Below are 24,102 nucleotides of genomic sequence, written 5' to 3'. Positions count from 1 at the left end.
ACTGTCTCCACACTTCCAGGCATAGCTCTGAACACAGACCCAGCTTTGCCAGATGAGTGCCCTAGAACTCTTCCTCTGCCACCCCCACAATCCCAGGCCTAGCGCTGGTTGTGGGATTCTGTACCAGCAAGTCATTGATCAATTCTGTGTTTGACTAATTGTCCTTGTTACTCTCAAGCAAATCAATTTGGCATACAGCTTTCACCAACACAAAAGCTAAGAACATTACATTGTAGACTCCTTGGGTGGATGCTGATGATTCTTTATGGGGCCCAGATCTTCCTAGGTTTGGTCAACTGTCCATTGGTATATTCTGAGTGAGTTGTTGGTATACTATTTTGTTGGGCTATTATTTTTGTTTCATGTGAGCGCCCCACTCGCCAGCAAGAGAGATGCCACAACAGGATCCTTCTGCACACGTTTATTGCAAGAGCTTGATTGCAGAGGCGAAAAGACCCCAAGCCCAGAACTGGCGCTGCTTATATAGGCCTAGGAGAGGTGTGTCTCACACCCGATTGGTTATGCTTTCAGTGCCTCATTTACATGTCTACACCGGATTGGTTGTGCTCTCAGTACCTCATTTACATACCTCATTTACATATCTGCACCTGATTGGCTATGAATTCAGTACCTCATTTATTGCCCGGGGCCAGGCTGTGACTCAGCAAAAAACTCTACTGCACATGTGCACATTGGTTGTCTACCCAAACTTATGGGTGGTGGCCAGCGGTAGCCAGCGCCACCTTGTAAAGGCATATGTGGCTTCCCACAGTTTCAGAGTATTTGGTTAAGATAATTTATGATGTTAGAGTATTGTGCTTCTTTTTGCTTGCTTTAGAACATTCTTTTACTAATACTGTGCGCATCCAACCTCTAGCTCTTGCATTAATTCCATCTGTGTAGATGATCTCTTCTGGTTGTTACAAACGTACCATTTTTAGTTTAGAGGTTCTGTGAATGTCTGTTTAAAATGATGCTGAGGAGGAGGGGCTCTGTTCCCTCCTATTTAGCAGGATGGAATTGTCAGAGAGAATGTGGGACAACACAGAACCAACCAATAGGGAAGTCCAGCGAAATACACCTAATTGCTGACTCCGGTGGGGAGACATATGGAAAGATTGATAGATGTACAGGAAAAGCCAGAGACATAGTGAAAGAACCAGCCTTAGGATAGGAACTTAGGGAGTACTCTCTTAAGAGTATATCTGAATATGATCTGAAACATATACCTGAATATTATCTGAAGCATTTATCCCATAGCTATAGTATTTTTATACTATACAATTTGTATTTTGTCATTTCCAGATTTAGGGAAGGAGGACATGTTTGGAACAATGACACTGGTACTCTGGTTGCTTTTGACCTTATAGTTTTGTGACTTAAGCTTGTAAGTATTTATAAAAATGAGCAAAAGGTGAACATATGGATTTTCCTACATTGGGAACATTCACTATTCCTAACTGACTTTCCTTCCCGCACTGTGGAGGTGCTGAACAACATCATGAGTGGTCAATGTCAGTTTGGATACTAAAAGTCCAAGAAATTATAAATCTGGTAACTTACAGAACAATAAAACAAGTTTAAAAGAGATGTTAAGATGAATAAGGAATTAATAATAAATGTTCAGAAATTGTATCAGAACTAAAGGTGAATTGTCACTTACCTACTTGGATCACTTTCTTGATTCTCATTCGACTTTATGTGACTTTGACTCTTCCCCTCCTTTTGATTCTAATCAAAGAAAAAGAATTGTCGTGCCCTATTCATAGTTCTCCATTCGTGAAGGCAACTGCTTGGCGCTGGGAACAGAAAGACCCTGAACAGCCTTTGTGCCTGGCCTCACCTTTGACCTATTTTTCTTTCTGGTCCTTTACCTCTCAATGACATAGCCAGATGGTTTAAGATTTTTACTTTGATTTTGGGTGCCTTATAATTTTGAATGTAGCTTTGTCATGTGTGCATATGGTGATGATTTCAAATATTTCTTTTTGTGTGTGTGTCACTTTCTGCCTAAAACAACCTGGGACAAAGCTCGATCTAACTCTATGAGTCCTGAAAATGCTGCTCTTACAAAATCCATGGCCTCTTCAGTTACACGTTTAACTACCCACACTTTAACATTAGTGTTCTAAGTGTGCCCAAGATGTGTGTGTGTGTGTGTGTGTGTGTGTGTGTATGAATACAAGCTATTTAAAGATAGTGTTTAAACTTACAACCACAGCATTGATGTGTAGTTGTTGCCTGTTTGTCTGTGGGTTTTTTTTCTCATAATTTTTTCCTCACGATCTCTTACAAAATCCATGTTTTCCTACATTCTTACCTTGCCCAATTCTAGTTATGATGCACCTGTAAAACAATTAGAAGGAAATGGGGCACAGGTAATTTATGAATCAAAATGTTACTGTCTGCTGGAGGCTTACCAACAAGGTGATATTGATTGATGGGCTTCATTTAATCCTAAAAGTAACATTCAGGTCTTCCTTCAATGTATTTGAGACAATTACTTGTTTGGGTCTTCAGCTGTGAAAAGAGAGATAAAGTAATTTGGGTCTATGTTTGCTAACATAGACAAAGGTACACAGAGGTATACAGGTGATTCCAGAACAGAGAGAAAGGCAGAAATGCCTGACCTTCTGCCTGCGGATTGTTCCTTTGCAGACCTAAATGAGAAGGCAAACGAGGTTTTATTTAGCTAACGTTTTCTAAATTTTAAAAAGAACAATAAGCCAGAAAGGAGCCGTCAGTATGCACATTGAAGCCTTAGTTTTAAAGCTTTTTTTCTCTTAGTTTTAAGGCAGGGATTCTCAATCCTTTATTCCTATTGTTGCATGAATCCCCAGAGTACGTAACTAGTATTTACAGTGAAAAGGCTTTACAACACTTTGCCCAGGATATTCCTATGTGACACCAAGGTAAACACAGGGAACAACAACAACAACAACAAGAAACCCACAAACAAACAAACAAACAACAACAACAACGACAACAACAACAAAGCTATGAAGTGTAGAAGTGCAGTTTTGTTAAAGAATGTTAAAGAAGAAATGATATATTTATAGATATGAATGAATTTTAGATTTTAGTTAGTTTTTTTCTTAAGGGACTATTTCTAAATGGAAAACCATAGAGAAGAAACAGAAACAGAAAGTTAAAGTGTGTTTAAAAGCTGTGTAAGCTAAAACTTAGCTGGGCGACTAGTCATGCCTTTAATTTGAGCACTCTGGAGGCAGCAGGCAGGTGGTCTCTGTGAGCTCAAAGCCAGCCTGGTCCACATAGTGAGTTCTAGAACAGCTAGGTCTACACAAACCAATGGAAGGAAAAAGAAAAAGAAAAAAATGGTGCACAAGTTAAAAGCAGGTGCCATGAATTTGCATAAAATGTGCATAATTAAAGGGTACTAAATGTTCCTGAGGTTGGGCTGAAGGAACAAGGAGGGAGAAGGGGTAGAAAGAGGATCCAGCTGTGACAGTATGGCTGCCTAAACAAGACCTAAGCATTGACAATATCAGTTGACATGAGAATATCATGGGGGAAATCTCACAAGGCGAAATGTTGGTGTCTAATAATTACTGAGAAAGGGAGAATCAATCTTTCCCAGAGTGAGCCCCTTAGTTCTTTAGCCAATATCAAGTGGAAGCCAAAACCCATGCATATGAACAGCATCAAATTCATTCAACAGGCTATATACATGTTTGTATATATGTATAAGTTTGTATATATGTATGTATGTATAAGTAAGTATATGTACATGTATGTGTATATGATGTATATGTATGTGTATGTATATGATGTATATGTATGTGTATGTATATGATGTATATGTATGTGTATGTATATGATGTATATGTATGTGTATGTATATGATGTATATGTAAGTGTATGTATATGATGTATATGTAAGTGTATGTATATGATGTATATGTATGTGTATGTATATGATGTATATGTATGTGTATGTATATGATGTATATGTAAGTGTATGTATATGATGTATATGTATGTGTATGTATATGATGTGTATATATATGATGTACATGTATATGTATGCATATGTGTATGTATATAATGTATGTGTATGTATATGATGCATGTGTATGTATATTATGTAGATATACATGTACATATATGTATGTGTATAAGTATACATATATGGGTATATGTGTTATATAGATTGATTTTTATATAATATATATTGTTATTTTTTTGTTTAAGAATAATAATTACAGAAAAGGAATCCATGAATTTGAGAGGAAGTGGGAGGAGTACACAGGAGTGACTGGATGGAGGAGAGGGAAGGCAACTGATGGAAATACTAAACACATATATGACTACTTAAAATAAACATAAGAATTTAACTTGTATATATAAAAATAGGGTGAGATGTGAGTAAAAACAACGTGATGCAAATGACTCCGACAGATGACATAAAATTCGGTCAATAGAAATTTCAAGAATTGATAGGCTACTCCTGTTACTTGGAGTCAGAGGTTGGGGACCAGGGACATGTTCCCCTACATCAGGCTTGGGTGCTCACAGGTTTATGTGTCAGCTTCCTGTGGATTTTTTTTTATAAGATTCCACTTGGGCTCCCATGTCTGACTGAGGAACTGTGAACAGTGGTTGGCTTTGAGGGGAGGGAGAGACATTTTTCTTTAATGGTGTGCCTCCTGGTAGTCAACTGTGGTCCAGTGGATGGCCTGGTACCCAGGAGTACATGGACAGCACAGATGGGAATCAATGGGCTATTAAAAAAGAAAGGAAGATCTAACATTGGGAGATAGAGCAGTGGGAATGTAGCATTAAGAAGTTATTGGGTGAATATGATCAAAGTACACTCTGAAATTTTCAAAGAATTAACAAAACCTTAAAAGAATTCTCAAGATCAGAATTCAATACTCTAATGTATAACTGGTACCTCAGTCTCTGTTTATAAGAGCATATTTCTCTGGAAATATTGATTTTTCTCTAAGTAACACATAAAAAATTGGATTAGAGGAAAAAATAGGGTTTTGATTTGTTTTTTTCTAAAAGGGGAATTTGTGACCTGGCAATTAGATTTTATTCAAACAGTTAATTTTTAGTTTTCCCATTGATTTAAATCCTCACTTGCCAAATATTCACCACCTTGGAGGTAAGCAAAGTTCAATTTAAAATAGTTATTTCACTTGGGGCATTCTTGATAAATTATGTAGTAGTTGTTTTAGTGTGTAGTATTTTAACATCTTTGTAAAATTTGGCCTATTGTACAAAATTTCTAATGTGCCTATGATCTTAAATTCTCTGAATTGATAGTTCTGTAAACAAATGAAACCTACCAAAAAATTATTAATGTCAACAAATGCTTTCGGCCACCTTTGGGAAGGACATTCCAATTAGAACTTGTAATTCTTAAGATATAATCTCTTTAATTTATTGAATAATATTGGGCATCTCATAAGGAATGGATGAGGAATTATATGTGTTATCCATATTAAAGGAAGACATTACGTACTATTATAAGGTATTTTATAAATGATAACTAAAAACTGAAAATCGGTGTCAGAGACCAGACAGACTCTGTCCATAGTTACCTCTCAGTAGATGAAGAACTGGATGAATAGGAGATAGAACCGTGCACACTGTTTTGTTATTATTTTTCAATGGAAATAAGAGTTATGACCACCACCTTACACACACACACACACACACCACAAATAAATCGAAAACAAGACCTCCCTTCAGCTAGCAGGTACTTTATCTTCAAGTTCTGTATTCTGTCTTCTACTTGAGCCATCCTACCTGTATTGCTTTCACCTGAGCTTTTAGTGGGATCATTGAGATTGACTTTGCATTTACTTCAGCTTGAACACATGTTAGTATTTCTATTTTTTAATGAATTAAAATTTCAGATCGTAGTTGATCTGTTATTTCATTCAGCTGTGCGGTGTGTGCTTTCTGGGTCATTTCTCGGGTGCTCCCTGCTGCTCTCATTAAGTTTATCGAGCCATTTGTTTACACCTTCTTTAAGCTCCTTAAGTTTGTCCGCAAGAAATCAAATGAGAAGTCATTATTGCTGAAGGAAACACACGCTTTGGCTCTAGGACATGGGAAATTCAAGCTAGGAGTAAGCCAAAGGCATTCTCTTTGCTGCACAGCTTTCCTAGTGCTACAAGGTGTTGTGAAGGCTGCCAAGAAAGCGAAGCTATCAACAGTCTCACCCAGCTGTGGACTTTGCATGCTATGAAAACAATATTATATCTAACACCAACGTGCCAAGCCCCTGTGGCAACAGTGGTGCATTGTGGGAACAGCACGTTGTTTTCCTGTTGGATTTGTGGGCAGCTCCATGGGAGTTCATAGAAAGTACTTTAAACCTGATCAAAGACCCACTACTGTTGTTTTACTAAATAAACACGTTGTCAAACATTTATGTTTATACTCAGAGATTAGTGGTGCTCTCAGCCTTGGTCAGAAAAACTCCTGTTTGCAGTGGGTAACAGTTAATATAGGTGCTATGATGGTTTGTATATGCTTGGCCCAGGGAGTGGCACTATTAGAAAGTTTGGCCCTGATGGAGTAGGAATGTCACTGTGAGCTTGGGTTTAAGACCCTTACCCTAGCTGCCTGGAAGTCAGTATTCTGCTAGCAGCCTTCAGATGAAGATGTAGAACTCTCAGTTCCTTCTGCACCATGCTTGCCTGGATCCTGTCATGTTCCCACCTTGATGATAATGGACTGAACCTCTGAACCTGTAAGCCAGCCCCAATTAAATATTGTCTTTCTAAGACTTGCCATGGTCATGCTGTCTGTTCACAGCAGTAAGACCCTAGCTAAGACAGGTGGACTCGTACAACTGGTCAAAGTGCTGAGAAAAAGTGGCATTTGAGTACTCGGCCCTAAGCAATGCATCTACTTTACACCCTTCAAGAATCAGAGAACATTATGGAAGAGGGTGTGAAAAAATGTAAAAGCCAAGGATAGGAGTGCTGTGTGACACTGTCCTTCAGACAATGTTGGTGCTGCATTCATGAATTCTCAGCAATCATCAGTTAACTACATAGAACGTATTCAAGGTGGGGCCTATTAAGATTCTACCACAGAGAGGGTAGCGACTCATGAAACCCTTTACCTAGTTAAGGAGACATTTGCAGTTAGTGACTGCTATTGGAGAAGTAACCACGTTCTTTGAAAAGGTGGATAGAGGGGGGGGGGATTGGGTGCTTAGTGGCTCAGAGCATATCCTGCTTTTCTAAAGGACCAGAGTTTGAAGCTGAAAACCCATACGAGGTGGCCAACCACCTATAACTTCAGCTCCATGCATGGAATTTCATGTTCCCTTCTGGTCTCCTCAGGCATTGCACTCACATGCATAAACACACATACACACAGACACACACACACATAATTTTAAAATAATACAATGAAAATATTTTTAAATCATTACATTTGAGTGTGTGTGTGTGTGTGTGTGTGTTCATGCAGGCATGCATGTGCATTTATTTCCTCATACCTCAGCACACATGTGGAGGTCAGAGAACTTATAGGGAATCAATTCTGTTCTTCCACCATGTGGACCTTGGAGATCAAACTCAGGTTTGGACACCTAACATCAAGCAGCTTTACCCACCAAGTCATCTGGCTAGTCCAAGAGTATTCATTTTCTTCAGTAGTATAGCACTGGAATGAAGTGCAAACTTAAGGGCTCTTTGGAGAGTCAGTTGTGTTGGATGGTGTTTTGCTGGGGCAAACCCATGAAGGAGTGTTTTCCTGAAGTGGACACAGGAAAAAGACTAAGGCAGACTCGGGAAGGAATGTTTCACTGAAGCAGACACAGGAGAGAGGTTGTTCTGCTAACACAAGCATGTGAAAGGACACACGATGAAGGATTCTCTGCTAACAACGCATGTATTGGTCCGCCTTACGTTGTGTAGTTGAGCTGCATTTTTTGGAACTCTAACTGATTGGATGCATGTGCTAAGTCAAGGCACGTGGAGGATATGTGATGTTTGGAGGACATAAATAGGGCACGGCGGAGTGATGGAGACAGAGCTTGGCTTGCTGATACAGCTAGCTGTGCAATGCCTGTGGGTCTCGCATCTTCGATGATCATTGCTTCCCTGAGATAGGCACAACTGAGAACTTCTCCTGGCATTCCTCCTGGTTCCTCCAGCCGACTATGCTGAGGCTGGGACCTGGCTGTCTCTGCTAGGCCATGCTACCTCCTGTTTGCCATCCTGACTCTACTGAGCTGGACTGCTGGTGTATCTGTAAAGGGTTTGAGAGTGAGTGGATCAAGCTAATTTATGAACTGAACCACAGATTTCTAGACAACACAAGACCAGAGTTGCTCCAAAGAACCTTTCTAAACATGTCCACTTCCCTGTATCCTTTCTTTCCCACTATCTTTGGTGGGTGGTAGACTAAAAGAGAAGTTAAAGCATTTAAAAACCATTATTAAAAATAAGGTTTGAAAAAAATTAAAGTTATGCTGGAATTCCATCTATGATTCTACAAGGAACTCTAATTAAACTCAATACATCACAGAGCGAACACAAATAAAAAGCTGTGGAAGTAGGAAGAGGGCTTCTTAGGAAGATGGGATTCAAGGGTGTGGGAGGGTGATAAGGGAGAGTAAAGGGGGTGAAAATGTCGGCTTCCATGAAGTAGATCTGTGAAGCTAGAACCTTATGCATACACAAATTAAAGCCACTCATTTTCCAGAGGAACTTTAGAGTACATTTTTTTTAAGACAAAGGTAACATTTCTACTTTATGGGAAAGTACTCTATCAGAAAACTGATCATGATTCTCTCATGGCTGCGAGACACACTAAAAAACAAAACAAAACAAAACAAAACAAAACTGATGTAACCGGAAAGTAAAAGGTTCAAGAGAATCTCTCTCTCTTTTTAAAGAAACTTTCTTCAGCAAATCCCTACTCGTTCTTTAAATCTAATTACATGGGAAAATCCAGTTGAAAGCCAGGCAGTCCTCCCCAAACATCTGCCGTGTGAGCAAGGGTATTGAACCACTGCTCATTGAAGACCTTGTTACTCAGAGTAATGACCTCTGTGATGACAGACGCCATCCCTTGGGAGCTTGCTGAGGGTTTACGTATCTATCTGTCACCCCACTAAATACTGGGGAGCTGAATCACCCCATGTTTCAATCCAGGCGACAGATGTGATACACATCTCAGCATTTGAGAAGCACGACTGAGAGTCCCTGATGTCATTATACTCTCTAGCCTAGGGTGGATTCAAATCAATGTAAATATATTCAGGTTTAAATTTAAAAAAGAAATGCGATGTGATATGGTTGTTTTAAATTACATAAGAGTTTTTGTTTGCATTTTTAATTTTTTTGTGTTTTGGTTTAAGGCACTGGAAGTCTGGAAGATATGGAAATTTTTTTTATTGAACATGACAGAGACTTTAAAAACTAGCAAATATCACTAGAAGGATATAAGAGTTTTAGAAACAGTTAAGGGCTGCTCTTTCCTGGCACACACTTGGAAGCGCCACCATTACAAGCATTTTGTTCAGTCTTCATAGTTATATGTTACTGTGTTCAGATGTGAACTAATATTACTCTCTACTCAGAGTTTTGGGACTTAAACTTTCTCTGTCTCTGAGAGGAAAAACACTATAGTCTCTTCAGGAACATTGTTGGGCTTTTTGTTTGTTAGTTTTGTTTTTCAAAATTTGGCATTAAACTCCATAACACTGTTCCCAGACAATGTTTAACAAAGGCTAAGAATAAAAGAAATAGAAATTAATGAAATGTTAAAGGGAAGTTATGCACCCTCCCCTTTCTTTTTTTTTGTTTCCACTTTGTTCATCATTAGGAGTTTTCTCGGCATATGAAACTCTGAAAATATCTCTTATATTCTAAGATCCTGGAACTTTGCTAGAGATTGCATATAGAGTTAATGAATCTTTGGCTACTTGAGACTGCTATTGTACCCTGTACTCAGCTGTTTTGCTTAACCAGCTTGTAAGAGAACAAAGAAATAGCCAATTTTATTTAATTTCACATGGAATCACCCTAAGCTAATTCATAGCATTATCTTAACTTATATACTCTTATATAAGTATATAACTTATAACACATACACACACACTGAATATATATATATATATATATATATATATATATATATATATAACACACACTATATATGTACATATATACAGTGTGTGTGTGTGTGTGTGTGTGTGTTATGGTAATACATGATTGATACAGTAAATAGGTTGAAAACACTTTTATAAAATGAGTGTTCACTATAAGTATAGAGAGCATGGATTATCCATAGAGTACACTATTTACAGAGCCGTGCAAGGTAAATGCATTTGATACTACCCATTAACTTCTTGAGGGGAGCAAGGGATTCAATGACTACGTAGAAAACTTTAAAACAATTGGATAGAAAGTATGTAATATAATAATGCTAGCTGGTTGCTTTGAGCAGCCCTAGATAAAGTAGCAAAACAAAACAATAAGCCTGGAGACAAAATTTCACAGATCCGAGTGTGCATACATAATCTAAGGCTTTCTAAGTGTCTCCTGGGAGAGAATTTTCTCCCTAGCAACCACAGGACTCAAACTGCTGAAAACCAAATCAAACCTACACCATAGGATTGGATCCCTTAGACGCAAGTCTACGTCCAGGAATAGAAGGTTGTTGAGAGTTTAAGTGAGGACGCTGACTCAAAGGTTTGAAAAAATTGGAATGGATATGTGTGGGAGGGCCCTGGGGAGGCTGGCGACATTAAAGCCTCAAATTCTGACAAGTAGTTGTTTCACCCATAGCAGGAGATGCATCTCTGTCTCCACTCCCTGAAGTATGGTCCTTTTATCCTTGCCTAGAGGAATTAGTTCTATGCCATGGATGGAAACAACAATGACCTTCCCTGAAGAAGATGCTAAGCAAGAGGATGCCAACACTCTTCGATGCCCACACATTTGTCCCTCTGTACTTGTTACCAGGCTCAAGTCTAAGAAGTCCCTGTATTATAATGAGGTTATTATGTGCAAGTGTGACTTGTAAATAGGCATGCCACATTCCAAAAGACTTACTGAATTTTAATTGATATAAGTAGAAATCTGGGGAATATTCACAAGGATGGATTTTAATAGTGAGAGATAAAGGTAGTTTAGGATAGGATCATGGAGTCAATCAGGTTTGGTTATCTATGAGCCCATTGGGCAGAGATTTTGGATGTAGTGTTATAGCTTGTGCAGTTAAAATCTGTGCCAATGATGCGTTTGATTGATTAACAAAGTATATAAAACACAACATGGCCTATTATGAATAACCTGGAGATGCATGAAGTCTCTCAGCTAAATGCTGATGAAACTGCACTAGAAGGGCTAGTTTTGGGCTTTGGAAGACAACCACAGGTAGAAGCCAGAGAAGTGGACTTTCTTGGCCAGCACAACCCTGTTTACAGGTTCCTGAAGAATCCTGGCTTTAAGCAATCCATCTATAGTCCAGCTTAAGCATAGCTCAGACTGTCATCTTGGATCAAGTCAATGGGACTGTCCCTTTTTAGGGGATTGAGAGTTTCCTTTGAACTTAATAGAAATGATTCAAAGCTTAGGGAAATTGGCAGGCTAGAGCACAGTGAAGAAACCACCAAAATGCTTGCTCCATGGTTGGAGGAAAGGTTTTTTTTTTTTTTTTTTTTTATCATTGATAGAAGGGAGAACAAGCAGACTTGAAATTATCAGTGCTATCTCTTGGGAGCAAAGAAAAATAGTGGAAAGAAAAGAGAGAGAGAATAATGGGAGGTGTGTGCGTGTTTATGTGTGTGTGTGTGTGTGTGTGTGTGCTTTGCTTTGCTTTGCTTTGCTTTTATAACAGAGCTAGCCACTGTGGAGTGAGCTGTAATCTGCAACAGCCTGGAAACAAGTGTAGTGGAGGAGAAAGAGGGAGGTGAGAATGGCCTGGAAGCTAGGTGATGGCTTTGATACTCATGACAGGTACATGTTACTGGGACTAGAAGGGCTAGTTTTGGGCTTTGGAAGACAACCACAGGTAGAAGCCAGGGAAGTGGACTTTCTTGGCCAGCACAACCCTGTTTACAGGTTCCTGAAGAATCCTGGCTTTAGGCAATCCATCTATAGTCCAGCTTAAGCATAGCTCAGACTGTCATCTTGGATCAAGTCAATGGGACTGTCCCTTTTTAGGGGATTGAGAGTTTCCTTGGAACTTAATAAAAATGATTCAAAGCTTAGGGAAATCGGCAGGCTAGAGTGTATCCATCTTGGAAATCCTAAAACATCAATCATAATAGGAGGGCCCACAAATAGAGACTGCCTTCCCTGCAAGAAAGAGACCTGTGAGAGGAGCAGCAGCATACTTGAAGATCTGTGTCACTGTTCTTACCTTTGTGCAAGTTACTATGGGAACTGACGCTGCCCAACTGATTAACTAAAGTTCAGTGGATCTAATCGGACACTTGAGTAGCAAGAGGCAGGACTGAATTCTTAAAGGTAAGCTGAACATATACTATGATACACATAGGCTTTGGACACTGGTTGATAATGGCTTTTGCAGAAGGGAAATATATGTAAATCAGTGAGAATGAATCTTAATTGTCAACTTTAGAGGACCAAGTATCAAGTGACAGACATACCTCCAGGAGGGTCTGAGAGCCATTTCTAGGAAGGATTGGCTGCAGGGAGAAGCCCTTTCCCCCAGACTGGGAGGCATCTTCTGCTTGCAGCACACATATTCAGGGGTTTGAGGGAAAATCACTAATGCATGCTTGCCTGCCTGTTCCAATTTTTGCTCATAAGAGCATACACACCATTGTTACTGATGCTTCCATCCTTCATCCTTCTTCAGAACTCAGCTTCTCCAGCTTTCAAGTGTCAATTGAAGACCAAAAGCTTTTTAGGTGTACACTGGACCTTATGCTTGACTTTGGGAACACGGAGACAAACAAGCACCTTCACAGACCAAGCTACTGTCAGGGCTCTCCAGCGCGTATCCAGCCACCTTTGAACTAGTCCGTGCCTGCTATCCATCTATCATACGTATGTATATATGCATGCATGTATGATCTATCTATCTATCTATCTATCTATCTATCTATCTATCTATCTATCTATCTATCTATCTATCTCTATCTTCTATTTATCTGTTTCTTTGATTCTTTGGGGTTTTGTTTTCCTTCTTTCTTTCTTTCTTTCTTTCTTTCTTTCTTTCTTTCTTTCTTTCTTTCTTCCTTCCTTCCTTCCTTCCTTCCTTCCTTCCTCCCTCCCTCCCTCCCTCCCTCTCTCCCTCCCTTCCTTCTTTCCTTCCTTCCTTCCCTTCATTCTTTCTTCCTTGTGGGTGTATGCACACATATGTGACAGTGTTTGCATAGATGCCAGAGGACAATTTGTGGTAATCAGTTCTCTCCTTGCACCCTGAAATTTCTAGGAATCAAATTTAGGTCACTAGGAGTCAGATGCCTTTGAACATTAAACCATCTCATTAACCCTTCTTTGTGTATATTCATGAAAGTCAGAATGGTCTTGGTCCTGTGGCCTGAAGAACATGGTATTTTCAGCAATTGGAACTTACTTTCAACCTTTAGGAGGCAACCAATGGCAACAACAATTGCCTATAATGTATGAGAATCTCTTGGATAACACTGACCAACAACTAAGGAGGCTTCTCAGGCCTGGTGTTGGGGTCTTGGGTAAATAGCTCTTGGGTAGGTGGTTTTCTATTAGCCATGTTGAGAAATATTCATTTAAACTCTCTCTTTCCCCTTCTCCCTCCCTCCCTCCCTCCCTCCTTCCCTCCCTCTCTCACTCCCCCACCCCCCGCCGTGTGTACAGATGTATATACATTAGGTACAGTTTTAGGTAATTAGATAATAATGATGCATTATGACATTTTGAGATATCTGTTATTTTACACTCCATTTGCCTTTTTATATATTTACCTGCATTCTACTCCATAGAGTCCCTGCCCCCATTTTTGCCATGTTCCCCTTCCAGTCACCACCATTACCCATTACCCATGCCCTTGCTCCTCTTCATGCTGTGGTTCTTCTGACTTTCCTGTTGTCTGTGGTTACTCCAGCGGGTATATCTCCATCCTCTCCAGAATCTGCTGTCAGTTGTTTGTTTGATCTTTGCTTTCTGACTGGAGGAACGGGAAATCTCCAAGTTCTTCCTATTTTCATTCCCTGAATTGTTAGAGATGATGGTCAGGTTTTGAGCTATTTCATAGTTATTTTTATTTCTTTTAAGAATTCTCTGTCCACATTGAAAGGACAATGTCTCCATTTAAGGACTCCCTTTGTCTCCATTTTAAGGGCTAGGCCTGATTTCAAAAAAGGCTGTAAGGTACCAGCTTCAGGAATAGACCATAAGTCCCAGAAACTAACTCATAAGACACCAGCTTTAGGAGCAGACCATAAAATCCAGAACAAGATCATAAACCCCCCTTCCCAAAGAACAATCTGGGGATAACCACAAAAATGGGAAATATCTTATCTCAGAATGGGCCATCTGTACCGGGCAGCCCTACATTTATACAGTCCTTTCTCATTCCTGATTTCAGTGGGACTGTGCCAAGCTTTTCCACAGCTAGGATTATGTTGGCTATAGATTACACATACATAGCTGTTATTATGTTGGGGGCTGCTTCCTCTTGTCTTACTTTTCTCTAGAACTTTTACCATGAGGGCATGCTGAATTTTGTCACAAGCGTTTTCTACATCTATTGTGATAATGATGTGTTTTTAAAGTTTTAAGTCAAATTATGTAGTTTATTACATTTATTGACTGGTATATTGTGAACTTAGGGATAAAGCCAACTGGGTCATGGTGGAAATTTTTTTGTTATATGTATTTATTCATTCAGTAGTATGCAAGAATCTTATTGAGGATTTTGCATCTGTTCTTCAGGTTTTGCTGTTAGAGTGAGACTGGCTTCATGGAAGGAGTTTGGAGCACTGTTTTTTTTTTTTTTTTTTTTTGAGTAATTTAAGAAGTATTAGAAGAATTGCTTGTAAAGATTCTTAGAAAGTCACATAGGATTCTGCCGTGACTCAATCTGTTCTGAGTATGTTTTAGTTGAAAGGTTTTTACTGTTATTATTTTTCTTACTGTTTTAGTCTCTTTGTTTATTATGATCAAGAAAATCCAAAGTATTTTTTAAAAAATTATTTAGTTCTAGCCAATATCTAGAAGAAGGAGAGAGAACAAAAGAAAATGCAAACACTGGACTCAACAAGGTGGAGAGACCCGGCTGTATGTCATGGTAGCTTGACTTCCAGAGACTATGCTAGCATGCTAGATTCTGGGAAGGAAAAGTACAGTATTTCAATAAGAGAATAATTTTCTGCATAACTTGTTAAGATGGCTTAATGTGAAACTTTGTGAGGTGTTGACCTGACCCAACTGGAACATTAGGTCTCTACATAGAACAGAGAGTCTGCTCTCCTGGCCATGAGCTTTCCTTTAGTGGATTTTACTGCTTCTATAACAAAATGTTTTTAATATTTTATTTTATATGTATTAGTGGAAAAAAGAAAACAAACAGCTTGCTTTGGTGTAAGCAAAGTGTTGTGACAGAAAAGATTGCAACCTTTAACAGAAAAAATTAATATTGTAAGCTAAGTACTTCTGTTTCTATTGAACCAATTAAGAAGTTCATTCATATGAAATTTTGATATAAAATGGTTTTTTTGGGAAAATACAGTGGGTGATGGTGACACAAATGAGGGTCATTTGGGAAGAGAGAACTTTGGTTGAGAAAATGCCTCCATCAGACTGGCCTGTAGGCAAACCTACGGGCAGTTTTGTGGTTAGTGATTGATGTGGGAGGGCCCAGCCTACCTGGGCAGGTAGTCCTGGGTTCTGTAAGAAAGGATGTCCAGCAAACCATAAGGAGCAAGCCAAAAAGAATCATTCCTCCTGGTCTCTGCTTTACTTCCTGTCCCCAGGGTCCTGCTCACCTTGAGGTCCCACCCTATCTCCCCTCTGTGATGGGCCATAACTTGGGACATGTAAGCCAAATAAACCCCTTCCTTTCTGTAATGCTTTGAATAAGAATGGACCTCATAAGCTCCAGTAGACTATTTAGGAAAGACTAGGAGGTGTGGTCTTGTTGGAGATAGTGTATCATTAGGAGTGACTGAGGTTTCAAAAGCACACACAAGACCCCGTATCTTGCTCTGCCTTCAACTTGTTCATTCTATCAATCCCATCTTAGGGAAGCAAGGTAATAGTAAAGAGTAGGATATTTTTGCTTTATAAGATCATGCATAGCTGTGCTATCAACATAATATCCTAAGGGTAAAAACCAGTGCTTTATCATATTGTTAGCTTGCAGCTGGTGAAACTTCTGAGCATGCCTACTGGGCATTCATCTTTCTTGAAGAAAGTTAAGGTAAAAGAGAGTGTCTTTGTTTCTTTTCCCTCCTGTGTAACACGTTCTCTTCTCCCCATTTATCCTCATCAAAACATATTGGTTGACGGCTCGCCATGTCTGAGGCACAGACTGTGCAGATGAAAACACATTCTAGTATTAGCAACAGGAGTTGCAGGAACAAATGAGATGATAAATGAAACACATTGTGGTGTGCAACCAAACAGATTTGAATTGGGAATGGAAACTCTGCAGGAAGTTTTGCACGAAGCTGACAGAGAAGGGAATTTTTTTTATAAACAATTTAAATTTTTTAATTAATCATTTTATTTGTTTACATTTCAAACGATATCCCCCTTCCTGGTTTCCCCTCCCAAACCCCTCTTCCCCTTCCCCCTCCCTTTGCTTCTCTGAGGGTATTTCTCTACCCACTCAAGAATTTTTGAAGTTCAAAGAAACAGGGAAACCATGTTGAGTTTTGAGTGTGAATTGATAATAAAGAGAAGAACAATACCCAAATAGGCGAGAGCAAATATGACACCTTTCACTAAAATCAATAACCAGAGAAAGGGAAGTGGGAGACCTAGCTTTGATGAAATTTGAAGTAGACACTATAATGTCACATAGTACAGGTTGAACCACTGGGAACTTGACTTGAAAACTTCATTGATTAACTGGATCTTGGATTTTTCTCAAGAGAATTTGAGAATCATTTGTCCTAAATGAATTATTTTTGAATAATTGATTTGTCCTGGTTTATTTGAGATTATATTATGCCCCACATATGAATGTAAGACAGAGTTACATGACATAGAACAAATTGAGGATAACAAACCAAAGCCTCAAGGAAATCTATGTGATGAACAGGTGCTAGACCAGACAGTGTTGTCTAATGGTCAGAGACTGGGGACTCAGAAGTCACTTTTGTTCTCCCTGTGGTTGTAAATACTCAAGAGTGGTTGTGAGAGTGTTTGGGTGTTTCGCTTTTTAAAAAAATTCCAAACAGGAAAACATTTTCTAATATTTACAAGACCTTTAAGTTGTTAGTCAGGGGAATCCAAGGGACTCAAAAAATAATATAGGTTTTTGGCACTACCTCCAGTTGCTTCCTCAACTAACTGCCAAACATGGCACATACTTCAGACATAAGACTCAGAGGAATCAAGCTGCAGCTGACTTGGAAGATTTCTCTCTGATACTCATATATTGTAGTTCTAAACCTAAAGATGGAATTTACAATATACAGTAGAATATGCTTAGATTTAATGGGTACTGTCAAGTTGTTCCCACACCTTGTGATACCAACACATGCTCTCAATAACAACATAATAATTCCAGAGGGTACATACCATGGGCAAGATGTGAGATTGTCTCTCTAAGCATTTCCATACCACATTAAACTCTTACTACTTATTTCCGATACACCATGCCTTATATAACGACTATACCTCAGTAAATTATTTTTTCCTTTCATTTAAACTCCCAACACTCCCATACAGTGCCCACTCTTCCATCATGTTCCCTAAACCTCGGATGGAGTAGAGGTTGATAGAGATGTTCCATCTATAAAGTTCACACAATAATAGTAGTTGGTATGAATAATTCACTCTTTTTATTGCCACACAAAATTGTATTGTATGAATATTCTATTCTATTTGCCCCTTGTATGTTGAGGAAAATGGGGTTTGCTCCAGTGTGATGGTAATTCAGTCAGAGCTGCTATGAACATTTTGACCATGACGTTATCTTTTAGTCAGCTCTGTCATTTCAGAGAGAATGTTGTCAATGGTGCAGCACCTGAGTAGATAGCATATTTATTATGTTCACTTGTACAGTAGTAAGCCTAATGAGACAATTTCAGGTTTCACAGACTAGGATATGCAGTTTCATCAGTCACTGTCAGCTCCTACCATTATCAGTGTAGCTCATCTTAGCTACACTAGTGGTTTTGCTGTGTTATCACAAGTGGGCTGCTGCTGCTGCTGCTTCTTCTTCTTCTTCTTCTTCTTCTTCTTCTTCTTCTTCTTCTTCTTCTTCTTCTTCTTCTTCTTCATCCTTCTTCTTCTTCTTCTTCTTCTTCTTCTTCTTCTTCTTGCTTCTTCTTCTTCTTCTTCTTCCTTCTTCTTCTTCTTCTTCTTCTTCTTCTTCTTCTTCTTCTTCTTCTTCTTCTTCTTCTTCTTCTTCTTCTTCTTCTTCTTCTTCTTCTTCTTCTTCTTCTTCTTCTTCTTCTTCTTCTTCTTCTTCTTCTTCTTCTTCTTCTTCTTCTTGTTCCTTTTCTTCTTCTGTTAACCATTGTTAAACATTTATTTACATGTTCACTGGGTGTTTTTGGTATGTTTTCTCCTGAAATGCCCATTCAGGATTTTTTTTTTTGGTCACATTTTAACAATTTGTCTATTGAAGATGGAATGTTTTCCTATTTTGTTCCTTGTATTTTCTATCTTAATAGTTACCAGTTATAATTCACAGTTTGTATTGTGGTTTTGCTTGTTTTATAGGTTGTGTTTATTTGTCCTAATTAAGAAAGCTTGCCTGGCTGTGGTGGCACTTGCCTTTAATCTCATCAGGCAGATTTCTGAGTTCGAGGCCAGCCTGGTCTACAGAATGAGTTCCAGGACAGCCAGGCTACACAGAGAAACCCTGTCTTGAAAAAGACAAAAGGAAAAGAAAAAGAAAAAAAAGAAAAGAAAAAAAGTTTTTGTTCCTGTGTCTGAATGTGTCTATCTGTCTTAGTCAGGGTTTCTATTCCTGGACAAAACATCATGACCAAGAAGCAAGTTGGGGAGGAAAGGGTTCATTCAGCTTACATTTCCACATTGCTGTTGATCACTAAAGGAAGTCAGGACTGGAATTCAAGCAAGTCAAAAAGCAGGAGCTGATGCAGAGGCCATGGAGGGATGTTTTTTTTACTGGCTTGCTTCCCCTGGCTTGCTCAGCCTGCTCTCTTGAAACAAGACTACCAGCCCAGAGATAGCATCACCCACAAGGGGACCTCCCACCTTGATCACTAATTGAGAAAATGCCTTACAGCTGGATCTCATAGAGGCATTTCCCCAACTGAAGCTCCTTTCTCTGTGATAACTCCAGCCTGTGTCAAGTTGACACAAAACTAGCCAGTACACTAACTATCCTATATCTATTGCATGAGCTGTGTGTGAGTGTTGTCTATGAGTGGTATGACTGTCCATAACAAAGAGCTTTGCTATCTATATTGAACAGCACAGAAATCTCATAAGGGAAAGAACGGGGTACTTTACAATCAATTTAACAGAGTTTTACAAGGGATTAAGTTACTGGGGCCAACTGACCCCAACTGACCTAGATAAAAATGTCATTGTTTATTGACCAATATCTGTAAACAGTTGTTGTAACCTTTATGATAGATTTTAGAAAGTTGCTTTCAACTTCTGTATTGCTGCTTTTAGCAAATGATGCACACACATGCATTACTCTGGGTTAGAGTTTTGGATGAGAACATACTTTAAGATTCTAGCTACACATTAGCTTAGGTTGTAAAAGTTGGTTACAGGAGAAATCTAAGGCAGGTAAGGTTGATTTTTACAATGCTCTCTTGAAGGAGGTTTAAAAACCAGACTTAGTAGACAGCAGACTGCCACCTTAAGTCCAAGTGATCTTTATTACTAACGTTGGCTGTGAGGTTCAGCAAAGGTTCCAGTTTCTTGGAATGTAAAAGATGTTGTCAGTATATTGCATGGCCCTACGGCATCACACTGGCCATAATTTGACCTTTTAAACATTATGTCCTTGTGCTTGGGGCAGGCCTCAGTGGCAGAGAATATTATCCCTCACATGCATGAAACTCTGGCGCCAATCTTCACTCTTCCCTTCCAAGAGTTTTGGGTTTTTTTGCTTAATATTTTAAATATTTTATAGTTTTAAATGTAAACATATCAGATCTATGTCCCATTTATTTTGGCTACAACTTTTTCTCAAATATTATCCAACATTTAACTGCAAAATATAAACTTATTTATACTTATTATACTCTAATTTTGTTTTCCTGTCTCAGTTGATTTTTCTTATGTGTAAAAGTACAATTAAATTTTGTATATTCCTTCCTGTGCATTTTCCACTTATCAACTGTAATGAATGATGCACTGTTCTCTCCAATGTTCATAACCATTTCTTTCTCTTCTTCCCTTTCATTTTATCACATTCTTGAGAACTTCAAGTATAATACTGAACAGCATGGCATTAGTGGATGACCTTGGGAAACACAGAACATGACCTTGGAAGGCTATGTCTTCTGTAATTGTTCATATTAGTTATGAACAATTGGGTACATCACATTATATAAATCTTTATATATTTACTGATTTGTATATCCTTTTGCCTGTTGTATATAAGAGCGAAAAACATCTAGCCTTATAACTGAGGTTATATATATCTATTTCTTGTTAATTTTCTCTGTATTGGTTAAAAATGAATATTTAATACTATAGACATGATCCTGATATTTAGCCTATTACTTCATTTCTATGTGTCAGAGGTCTACTAACTTATCATTGATTGAGACTATGAACTAAAGAATTCTGCTCTTGGTAGTGCCCAGCACCCATTGTGATTACTCCTGAAATATTTTAAAGATACGTGTCTCAAATAAATAAATAAATAAAAAGTTTAAATGCATTTGAAAGTAGAAAACCTCTCCTTTCCTGTTTCAGAATGTATGTTTTCTTGTTTATAGGATTACCTGGTTCTTTAAGTAAGAACGATATAAAAAATTACCTCTTTCATTATAAGGAAAGATATTAAAATGGAAGATTCCTGATTAAAAATAATCATAAAAAGATAATATACATGCATGCATGCACACATACACTCATATATAATTTGTATTTATTGCTATAATGTTTTGATAATAAATAAATTTATAACTTTAAAAATAAAGGATAAATCAAATGACAGAGATTGAACTTTAAAATTATAAATTAATTTTGAAGTCTGCTTTTCTGTCATCAGCTACTTAGTGAACTATTGGTTATATTTTGCTGTAAGGTCACAAAGTTAATTATGACATAAGGTTAAAAAGTTAATTAAAAATTTCTTATTCACAATACTCAGTTTAATTTATATACCAGATTCCTCAATGTCTAGTTACATAATTGTTATATATATATTATCTCTGATTTTGGCAGCGTAAGCCACTGAACATAATGATAGGTATACCAACAAGTTTAAGATGAGTATCTATACTGTGATATACATTGATACTTGCTGTTCTAAATTAAAAGTGCTTTATTAAATTGCATTCCATGTTAAAGCTAAAATCCTTTATTCAAATGAGGATCTTGTGTATATCACAAGCTATTGCTAACTTGGAAAATGCTCGCTATTTAGAGTTTCCATAGCTATCACTGAAGAGCTAATAATGATATAGAAATGCAAACTTAATTAGAAGGAGTGCCTACCACTTAAGGTCAGCTTAGAGGCAGAAACTTTGACATCTTGCTCTTCATATAAAGGATAGCAGAGATTTGCTCAAATGGCTCTGTGGCTGAATGGATAGTGAATCGGGATGGCTGTCAATCACTGTAACCATAGTGACTGTGTGGCTACATGTAAAGGCTGCAGTCTTTGCTAAGCAAGTTCTCCAAGTGTCAGTGTTTAAGATCTCTTTATGAATGGCATGTATTTTTAACTATTCTTTAATATCCATGTGCTATTTTTAGTCTAGATCCAAGAGACACTACTCTAATAAATAATTTGAAATGCCAACTGCAAATGACTATGTGTCCGATCCCAGTGAGCACCTGTGACCACAGAGAAGCATCAGCATGAAGTCTGCAGAAAGAACTCACTGCTCAAAATGTCCAATCTGATCAAAATATTGGTGACTAACATTTTAAATAGAACATACTGTTTCAAGTTATTTTTTAAATAGGATTTTTTTTCTTAATTGTTCATTCAAAGCTGCTAGCTAATATAACTGAATCAACCTTAGCATATACTTTGTAAGAAAATGTCATCTCAGCATGTAAGCGACACTCATTAATTTCATAAACACTGTTGAGTACTCCCCATGTGGCATTCAAGGAAAATATCATGGCAAAGACTGTCAGGGAGCTTAGATTCCTTGGAGAGTCACAGAACACACACACACACATGCACACACAGACACAGACAGACAGACACATGAATATACATACACATCTGTGTACACACACACAGAGACACACTGATGTGTGCGGACACACACAGACATGTACACACACACACACACACACACACACACACACACACACACACACACACAGCATGACAAGATTAAAACATGCATCTAGAGAGAAAGCTGTGGGGAGAAGTGGGAGAAAGTCCAGAAGGATTTTTAGGACATGTGGGTGAAGCACCTAGTTCAGGACTATTTCGATTTTAATGTGAAAGGAAAGATGCTCTTGACAAGCTGACAGTTTATAAGGAAGAGTTCCTAGGAGTCAAATGACTTAATAATAGACTTGGTTGAAACACTTATGATCTGTCAGTCTGGATTAAAGTCTCCTTCTTTCTTAGTTACTGTTCTATTGCTTTGAAGAGACACCATGACCAAGATAAGTTACAAAAGGAAGATGTTAGCTGCAGTTCAGAGGTTGAATGGAGTTCCTGACCATCATGGCAGAGAGCTTGGCAGGCACAGCACTAGAGCAGTTGTGAAGAGTTGATATCTGACCCGTAAGCAGGTGGCAGAGAGAGAGAGTTTAGGCCTGGGGTGGGCTTTTGAAACCTTAGAGTAAATCTTATAAACCAGCCACATTTCCTAATGCTTTCTAAAACACTCTCACCAACTAGGGACCAAGCCCTTAAACATAGGAGCCTAAGGGGGGCATTCTCAGTCTAACCACCACATTCCATCCCCTGCCACTAGAGGCTTGCAGCTATATCATAATGTAAATGCACTTACTCCAACTTCAAAGGTCCTTATAGTCTTTCACAGACCCAACATAGATTAAAAGTCAGAAGTCCAACTTTCTTCTGAGATTCAAGGCAATCTCTTAGCTGCAACCCCCACTCCCATCAAAGCAAGATCAAAATCCAACAGGGCAAACTGCAAAATCTTGTAGCTCTATTCACAAAGCCAAAGGATTTAGGTGGGTCTTCAGGTCTTGCCCTCTTTCTAAATTTGTTGTGCTTAACACACTTCTCTCTGTTGGGCTGGTTCCCTCCTTGCATGCATCTCTCCTCAGCAGACATTCCAAGGCTGGCATCTTCAATGCCTTTGGGTTCTACACCCTTCCCCTGCTTCACTTTCCCAGTCCTACACAATGGCCTCTCCTGGCCCCCATGTAGGAATTCCCATTCCACACACCTAGCCTTGGCAGCTCCTTTCATCATGGAGGAAGATTTTACAACCTCTTTACTCCTGAGGTAGCCTTCATGATTCTAACGGCAGAAACAGCTGTCTGGAGCTGCCAAGTTCTGCTCCCTTGAACTGGAATCTAGCCCCTTCCTAGAATTACATTTACATAAAATGTCCTCTGTTGTTCTTTGGGAACAGATAGTTCTTTGGGCCTTTTCTTTTCACAAGTTTCAGGATCAGCTAGAAGAGGTTTGGTGCTGAGGACACCGTGTCCTTTATTCCAGTTAGCATCAGACCTTTCTTTAAAGTTCTCATCTTCAACTTGGCTCCAACATTACGTTGCCTGGTACTGTTTTTTCCTCCTCAAACAGTACATTTTGCATTTGTCTTGCCCAGCTTCCTCTTTTTCATTGTACAGGAGTTTTCACTGG

This window comes from Mus caroli, unplaced genomic scaffold (assembly GCF_978045245.1).
Source record: "Mus caroli unplaced genomic scaffold, Mus_caroli_1 scaffold_16, whole genome shotgun sequence".
NCBI lineage: Eukaryota > Metazoa > Chordata > Mammalia > Rodentia > Muridae > Mus > Mus caroli.
Note: the sequence above shows the minus strand (reverse complement) of the source record.